The sequence below is a fragment of the Triticum aestivum genome, chromosome 5D (assembly GCF_018294505.1).
Source record: "Triticum aestivum cultivar Chinese Spring chromosome 5D, IWGSC CS RefSeq v2.1, whole genome shotgun sequence".
NCBI classification, from domain to species: domain Eukaryota; kingdom Viridiplantae; phylum Streptophyta; class Magnoliopsida; order Poales; family Poaceae; genus Triticum; species Triticum aestivum.
Window position 1 is genome coordinate 343969391 of NC_057808.1, and position 9659 is coordinate 343979049.

The following is a 9659-nucleotide window of genomic DNA, read 5'->3' on the forward strand; positions in this document are numbered from 1 at the left end:
CGAAGTTTCCCTTACAAAGAGGATCCACATCCCCATCTTTGCCCGACGACGATGATTGAATAGTAAAATGGGATTAGGGAGCGAGTGTGGAACTATGGATGACGTGCCGGCACTGGAACAAATGTACAGCCGATGAAGCTTCTGGCGTAAGCCATATAGGAGATTCCCGCAGATATTTTGTACTACATCACAAACGATTCATGTCCATAAACTATGTATGATGTACTTGATTTTCATTTTGATTTGAACAGGGATACAGTCGTTGCTCTTCTCCCATTGAATTTTTTTCTACATACAACAAAGACTAATACAACTATCATGTTAAATATTGGAATTTATAAGAGTCCGTTTTCCCTTTTTTATACATTAGTTGACTTTCTAGACATCTAATGTGCATAATTCAAAATTGAACTACAAACATATGCAGTAGTGGACGAAAATGGTTTGAAAAAACAAAATCTGTGACCTTGGGTGCATGTTTAGTCCCCATGCAAGAAATGTGGAGTTTCAAACACCTAGGCGTCATGGCTCGGCCGCAAACATTGTGAATCTTTGTTATTAAATTCCAGAAAATTCAAAACTCCCCTAAAATTCATAAACTTGGCATGATGTCATTATTGGTATAAATAGGCTATGGTAAAAAAATTGTCCATTTTGAGGCAAGTTATGAGATAAGCTTCTTGCAAAACGGGGCCACTCACAAGAAGATGGTTCTAATAGCTAGGGAACATGTCATGTTTGTGTATGAAAAGACCTTCGCTACCTCTTCTCGCATTGAAATTTTTACTACACACAACACAGACCAATACAACTATCATGTTAAAATTTGGAACCTTTCTGTTTTCCCTTTTTTGCACATTAATTGAATTTCTATGCATTTAATGTGCATAACTCAAAATTGAACTACAAACACATGCAGCAGTGGACGAAAATGGTTTGAAAAACAAAATCAGTGACCTTGGGTACATGTTTAGTCCCCATACAAGAAATGGGAAGGAGTTTCAGACATCTAGGCGTCATAGCTCAGCCGCAAACATTGAGAGTCTTGGTTATTAAATTTGAGAAAATTCAAAACCTCCCTGAAATTTATAAAACTCGGCGGGGTGTCATGATATAGAACAAATAGGCCGTGGTAAAAAAATTGTCCATTTTGAGACAAGCTATAAGATAAGCTTATTACAAAATGGAGCTCCTCACAAGAAGATGGTTAATAGCTATGGAACATGTCACGTCATGTGTGAAACGACCGCCCCTGCCTCTTCGCCTTGAATTTTTTTCTACTTCCAACGTAGATCAATACAACTATCATGTTAAAATTTGGAAATTTTAAGTGTTCATTTTCCCTTTTTAGAACATTGAAAAATATCTTGATTTTTAATTCCAGAAATTTTGAAACTCACCTGGAATTCATAAAATTTGCCTTGGTGTCACTAGTAGAAAACAGGCCTTTGGTCTAGGCAGGGCAAGCCCATTAATCCCGGTTCACTCATGAACCGGGACCAATGGGGGCATAGGTCCCGGTTCATGAGGCAGGGCGCGGGCCGGGCCTCGGGGGCCATTGGTCCCGGTTCGTCTGAGACCATTGGTCGCGGTTCCAGACCCAAACCAGGACCAATGGGCCTTGCTCCTGGCCCACCACCTTTAGTCTGGAACCGGGACCAAAGGTGTGTTTTTTTACCCAAACAAAACTAAAACAAAACTATAATATTCTACAATAGCAAAAAGAATCAACTAAAAAGCTTTAATAAAACTCTAATAGGAAAAGGAATCAACTAAAAAGAATCAATAAAAAATAAAATTTATGCAACTTAAATTATATAAAATTTATGCAACTAAAAAGAATCATTTGTAGTGCTTTTCAATTTCATGGTCATTTAGCTCAAAAATATGAGTGAATGCATGAAAAAGAACAAATGAAGCCAGAAAGGGTTGAAAATTGCTGATGTGGCTTTGAATGGTGCATTTTGAACACACAAAGAGTCCGGAGTTCAAATAAGTTGAAAAAAATGAAATCCCTTTGCAACAGACGAGTTTTCGTCCGCAAACCCTGATACTTCGAAAGAGATTGTCCGTTTTGTATACGATGTGCATCCAGTTTTTGCCGTAACCCTCTCAACTTTTTAGCACATGCTATTTGGGTGAAATGATGATAGCATGCCAACTTTCAACCTTTTCAGAGTTCATTTGTAGTGCTTTTTAATTTCAGGGTCATTTAGCTAAAAAATATGAGTGAATGCATGAAAAAGAACAAATGAAGTCAGAATGGGTTGAAAATTGCTGATGTGGCTTTGAATGGTGCATTTTGAACACACAAAGAGTCTGGAGTTCAAATAAGTTCAAAAAAATGAAATCCCTTTGTAACAGATGAGTTTTCGTCCGAAACCCTGATACTTCGAAAGAGATTGTCCGTTTTGTACACGAAGTGCATCCAGTTTTTGCCGTAACCCTCTCAACTTTTTAGCACATGCTATGTGGGTGAAATGATGATAGCATGCCAACTTTCAACCTTTTCAGAGTTCATTTGTAGTGCTTTTCAATTTCAGGGTCATTTAGCTCAAAAATATGAGTGAATGCATGAAAAAGAACAAATGAAGTCAGAAAGGGTTGAAAATTGCTGATGTGGCTTTGAATGGTGCATTTTGAACTCACAAAGAGTCTGGAGTTCAAATAATTTCAAAAAAATGAAATCCCTTTGTAACAGATGAGTTTTCGTCCGAAACCCTGATACTTCGAAAGAGATTGTCCGTTTTGTACACGAAGTGCATCCAGTTTTTGCCGTAACCCTCTCAACTTTTTAGCACATGCTATGTGGGTGAAATGATGATAGCATGCCAACTTTCAACCTTTTCAGAGTTCATTTGTAGTGCTTTTCAATTTCAGGGTCATTTAGCTCAAAAATATGAGTGAATGCATGAAAAATAACAAATGAAGTCAGAAAGGGTTGAAAATTGATGACGTGGCTTTGAATGGTGGATTTTGAACACACAAAGAGTCTAGAGTTCAAATAAGTTAAAAAAAATGAAATCCCTTTGTAACAGATGAGTTTTCGTCCGAAACCCTGATACTTCAAAAGAGATTGTCCGTTTTGTACACGAAGTGCATCCAGTTTTTGCCGTAACCCTCTCAACTTTTTAGCACATCCTATGTGGGTGAAATGATGATAGCATGCCAACTTTCAACCTTTTCAGAGATCATTTGTAGTGCTTTTCAATTTCAGGGTCATTTAGCTCAAAAATATGAGTGAATGCATGAAAAAGAACAAATGAAGTCAGAAAGGGTTGAAAATTGATGATGTGGCTTTGAATGGTGCATTTTGAACACACAAAAAGTCTGGAGTTCAAATAAGTTCAAAAAAAATATGAAATTCCTTTGTAACAGATGAGTTTTCGTCTGAAACCCTGATACTTCGAAAGAGATTGTCCCGGTTGGTGGCACCTTCCGGGACCAATACCCACCTTGTCCTGGCGGTGGCTAAAATTTAGTCCCACCTCGCTAGTTGAGAGGGACTCGCAGCGGTTTATAAGCCCTGAGTGCAGACACGAAGAAATGTGAAGGAGAGGCGCAATGCTCACTTGCACGTTGCTTAGCTCCAGGCCTTGTGGAAATGGTGTAGACAAACCAAAGTGCAGGTGAGCATTGCGCCTCTCCTTCATTTTTAATAACTTATTTTAACTCCATTCAATGTTCAACCCTATTATATAAAATTTATGCAACTAAAATTATCAAAGTATTTTCTATTCAAAACATTAAAAGCAAAAAAAAATCATAAAGAACTTTTTTTGTTAGAAACTTTGATAGCAAAAAGAATTATCAATAAAATAAATAAGTAGAAACAAAATAAAATAAATAAATAGAAACAAAATAAACTTTAATAAATAAGTAGAACAAAATAAACATTAATAAATAAGTAGAAACAAAATAAAATAAAATAAAATAAACTTTAATAAAATAAATAAGTAGACAAAAATAAAAAAATAAACTTTAATAAAATATATAAGTAGAAACAAAATAAAATAAAATAAAATAAACTTTAATAAAATAATAAAAATGCCATCTAATGGGCCAGCACGGCCTGAATACGACTAGAAACCCATCAATGGGCCAGGATTCAGGTCCGCAGAAGGCCTAGTAGGCCCACAGGCACAACAATGTTTGATTAGGCCCATAGGCCTGCAGTTCAGAGAAGTTCGAGAAGGAAGAGACAGTGGAGCTTATAAACTGGGGTGCGGCGCTCTCAACTAGCGAGGTGGGACTAAACTCCCACCACCACGCCGCTTTGCAGGGCCTTCGGTCTCGGTTGGTAGCACCGACCGGGAGTAAAGGCTGGAATTGGTACCGGTTCTTGGCAAGAACGGGGACCAATGGCCCCCTTTAGTCCCGGTTGGTGCCACCAACCGGGACCAAAGGTCTCTGTTTCCCGCCCTTTGGGCTGCTCAAAAGAGGCCTTTGGTCTCGGTTGGTGGTATGAACCGGGACCAAAGGGTGCATTGGTCCCGGTTCGTGCCAAGAACCAGGACTAAAGCTTCATGTGTATAAGGAACACTTGTGAAAATTTTGGTTTTCATCTTGCAGTTTGCCCCCGACGACGCGCGCAGACCTCCTCGACGCTGCTAGACTGCCGGTCGCTGTCGCCGTCGCCCCCGCCCTGGAGCCCACGCCGACGCCGTCCGGCACCCACGCCGTCGCCGTCGCCCGTGCCCCTGCCCCCGCGCATCCCGGATCCTGCACGCCGACGCCGTCCGCCGCCCCCACCGCCGCCGTCGTCGACGCCCTCGCCGGCCTCGCTCTCGCCCTCCGCCGCCCACGACGTTGCCGTCCGTCGCCCACGCCGTCGCCGTCGCCCGCGCCCTGCCCCCGCACGCCCCGGATCCTGCACGCCGACGCCGTCCGCCGCCCCCACCGTCGCTGTCGTCAACGCCCTCGCCGCCCCGGCTCTCTTTTTTCAATTTTTTTCATATTTGTATTTTTTCATGTATATATACTAGTAATTTGTACAGATTATTATGTATAGTCACAGTACTAAATCATTAAATTATAGAGCACCTATGTTTTGGTAAATATTTCATGTAATCTTGAAATGGATATTTCTGTAGTCTCTTCACTTTAAATTACAGAGTAACAATTTTCTATATGAAGAATGCATTAGGCAAAACCTTTACTTTTTTTCTAAATTTTCTATTTGAACATTTCATAAAAAAAACCCCAAGCAATACTACTTTATTTGAACATTCTCTGATTTAGGTTAGTGCATTAGATGTTAGGTTAGTGTGCATTTTAGGTTAGTTGAATTAGATGTTTTTTAGTAAGTGTTTAATAGAATTAGTTAGAAAAATAATAGAACTTGGTTAACTAGTTTATTTTTAGTAAGCACTACTTTATTTTATTTATAGTTAGTTCTTAGTTGAACTAGTTGATTTAATAAAACTAGTTTATTTTACTATAGAAGTAGTTTATTTTTAGTAAGTACTACTTTATTTTATTTATAGTAAGTGCTTAGTGGAACTAGTTGATTTAATAAAACTAGTTGATTTTACTATAGAAGTAGTTTATTTTTAGTAAGTACTACTTTATTTTATTTATAGTAAGTGCTTAGTTGAACTAGTTGATTTAATAAAACTAGTTTATTTTACTATAGAAGTAGTTTATTTTAGAAAGATAATTAAACGATATTTCGGGTTGACTTTAAGTCTGTCGAGACTCCACCATATATGAGAGGACGAAGAATCCCGATTGTTGTCGTGGGGGCCGTTTCTCTTTCTTCTCCTTGTGCAAGACCTTTGTTATGCACTAGGGGAAGGAGGAGTAACGACCATCACCGACGGTCCAAATGTCAGAGAGGAATCAGTGAGGGAGAGTCTCCACCATATATGAGAGGACGAAGAATCCTGACTGTTTGTCGTGGGGGTAGCTTCTCCTTCGTTCCCGTGTGCTAGACAATTTAGTGTAATGCACTCGGAGACGAAAGGAGGAGCTACCATCACCGATGGTCGAATATATACACCACGTGAGCTGAGAGTTTTCAAGAAAAAACTCGACAGACCGATAGCCAACCCGTGATGAATAATAATGATCTAATTTAGTTTTTGTAGTACATATATTTAATTGTACAAGTTTAATCTTTAAATTATGAACATAGGAAATATCATACTCGGACGATGAAAGTCTTCCGGGGGAGTGCGACTGGTGCAACGACGACCGAGGTCTGTGCGACAGGCCTCACCTGGACGAAGATCGGCGCTTTATCATTAAGCTCCAGGAGACCTTCGATGTTGAAATGGTACGCAACGACGACAAGTGTTTTTTTCGTAATTAATTAAGCACGACTTCAACTAGTTCAACGTGTAATTTTCATCTTTTACAATTTGACTAGCTTATCCCATGCCATGCAAGACGCTATGTCTTGAAGAGGATGGGTTTTGAACACCATGAAAGTTTCGAAACAAAGAAAATTCACCTAAGGACCCATCATGGTATGGATTTTGAGGTAATCTGTACAATTCTCAGAGCGTAACCCATTTTGGTTGCCCAAATTGGGAAGCACTTTGCAAGATGTATGTTTTTTATGAGGATATGCTTGTCACCATGGATCTTGGTGATCCTGACATCGAGCAAGACAATATGGACATTTGGGTCCTTGTTGATATGCTTCCAATTCTACCCCTATGTGAGTTTCTGAAACATAGTTATTAATTAATTTATATTGTTTATTTCAAAATAGTTGACAGCTTATTTCCATTGACATCTTATTTTCATTCTTCAAACAATGTGCGGAAGATGGTAGACAAAACCCACTACACCGATGGCTCCAAATTAACTTATCAGAAGAAAAATCATCTGATCGCATTTTGTACCGAACTTGAGAATTACAATACCTATTATCATACTCCTCCAAATTATGGTCAATATGTGCCACTAGTGCACGTGTTGAACCACGGTAACTTCCATGGAGATACCCTGGTAAGATTTTTTACCATTACGACATCCGTGCATCTTTTGCATACTCCTAAAACTAGTACATTATTGCTAACTACGAAGTTATTACTATGTTTTTCAACAGAAAATCCTGATGGATTGTGTGCCTCATTTGATGCATCAGAATGGTCGCGTTGATGTTTTGAACATACAGCCAGGTCATCCTACGAATCTCACCTGTCCATACCGGATTTCTAAAACCGGTGACACATGGTAATCAAAGAATGGAAAAAAATGTATGGACAGTCGTAAGGAGGTTCTTGGAAGCAAAAGGAAGAAAAGCGCAAGAATTGGAGACATGATGATCTCCATTCTCCATAACGGAGAGTCAGGGCCTATATTGTTTTATGCTATTTTACCTTAAAGAGGGTATTTAGGTCCTACCTAATACTCATGATCATGTGCTAAGAACAATTAAGTAGGGTTGGTTCGATGACTATGAGGATGATGATCGTATGACTTGTTATTAATAACGAGTAGAAGTTGTATGATGATGATTAGTAGGACTTGTTATTATGATGATGCATGATGTGAGCATGAAGAGTTATTATATATCAGTGGGTGAAATGAACATGGTTTGGATTGAAATGAAGGCAATATGTGGTGCATGTCGAAAGTAGTATTAATCCAAACTTGATCAAGTTAGGATTAGTATTACTTTCGGCATGCACCATATGTTGTCTTCACTTCAATCTAAGCCATGTTTAGGCATAGCAATAGCGCTGGTAAACTAAGCACGGAGATAAAAGAGGACACTTCTCTCTATTAGCTAGCTAACACCCTAAATTAACCCCCCCAAAACCCCCTAAACCCACCCGTTTAAAAAAAAACAAAAACCTCAGCTCCTGCCAGCTGCTGACCCGTGGATGCCTTTTGGTCCCGGTTGGTGCCCTCCTGCCTGGGCTCGCCGCAGCGGCCACGTGGAGGCCCATCTGTCCTGGTTGGTATAAGAACCGGGACTAAAGGTATGGGGCTTTAGTACCGACCCTTTAGTCCCGGTTCCTGAACCAGGACAAATGGGCCTCTAGAACCGAGACAAATGGGCCTTTTTCTACTAGTGTGTCATGATATGGCACAAACAGGTTGTGGTAAAAAAATTGTCCATTTAAACCAACACGGACCAATATTGTATATGTATCTAGGGACGTCATTGTTGATGGACAAGGGTTGGTGATGACGATGACGACGATTCCCTCTCTTCGAAGCCACGACCAGACTCCAAATCAGGGATCCAGACGAAGAACATGAGGTGGCGGTGTTTCCTACCTCATACGGCTCAGAAATTGCTATCTGGATTTCCCCTATCTTAACTGAATTCGATTTATCAAAAACCGATCCAATTTGTTCTTGGGTTAAGCAGAAGAAATTAATTACCTAAGTTCAAACCCTCCGTGTCGTCAAACGCGATAAAACTTTCTCCCTGATTTTTTTCATGGGAGATGTGAATTTATGGCGCTGGAATTTGGTCGAAACGATGTCCAGGGGCCCCACAAGCCTGGGTGGCGCTCCTAGGGGGTGGCCGCGCCCACTGCCCTTGTGGGCCCCGTGTGGCTCCTCTGCGGTATTTCTTCGTTCCAGTACCTTTTATACATAACAAAATAATCACTCAAAAATCCCTGTCCAATTTCGAGAACTTTTATTTCTGCACAAAAACAACACCATGATAGTTTTATTGAAAACAATGTCTGTTTGGGTTAGTTTCACTCAAACCATGCAAATTAGAGGCCAAAACAAAAACAAAATTGTTTGAAAAAGTAGATACATAGGGGACGATCAGGTACGTGCCGCCACCAGAGTCCGCTTTCGCGTGCCTCGGGCTCACCACCATTGACGAGTCGTCATGCAAGAAACCATCCTCCATTCCGAGGAGAACGAATGGCTATGCTTAGTGCGTTTTCTCATCCGCGGGTTGGGGTTTCCACTCCGCCCGTTCATCCGGGGTATTCTCCACTTTTACTGCCTCCAACTCACCATCTTTCTCTCAATTCCATCCTCCACATAGCACGCTTCATCACATTATGTGGAGCTTTTCTGTGTTGCCGGTTGCACCTCGGCCTGTGGTGCAAATTCTTTTGCGTCAAGCTGCAAACCAACGTCAACTAGACATGAGAGTGTGACGCGCATCCATCAGCAAGGTGGTCGACATCGAATATCTGAAGGGCGAAATCATGGAGACAAACATGAACTGGTAGGAAGAATGGTTCTACATCCGAGATGTAGGACTCGAAGATCCTCCTCGGGACGGCATTGTCGCCCCTTCCACGCCAACTCCCCCGAAGAAACGCTACTCCTGGAGGCCGAGGAGCAGAGCGCAGTTGGAGTCCCCAGCCTTGTGCAAGTGTGGAGTCTGCAAAGAAAAATGATTATGTCTCAAATAGGTTGTGGCGTGAGTAAGTGAGGAGTCAGCAAGATATAAGCCAATTAGTATGCTCGAACAGCGGGGGATTAGAATTGCTTATTTACTAGATGTACCTCGCGTGTTGTTGTGGGAATATTTTGCAATATATTTTTGTGATATATAATCATATGGAACGTGAATATTTGGAATGAAAGTGTTCTGGCAGACACAAGTCCACCATAGTCTCGATAAAAGAAACGCATAGGAACACACGATAACAAAGATACGGTGCATGGGTAAATATCATGCGCTCCCACACCAAAATTACTCCAATGCTCCCACACCCAAT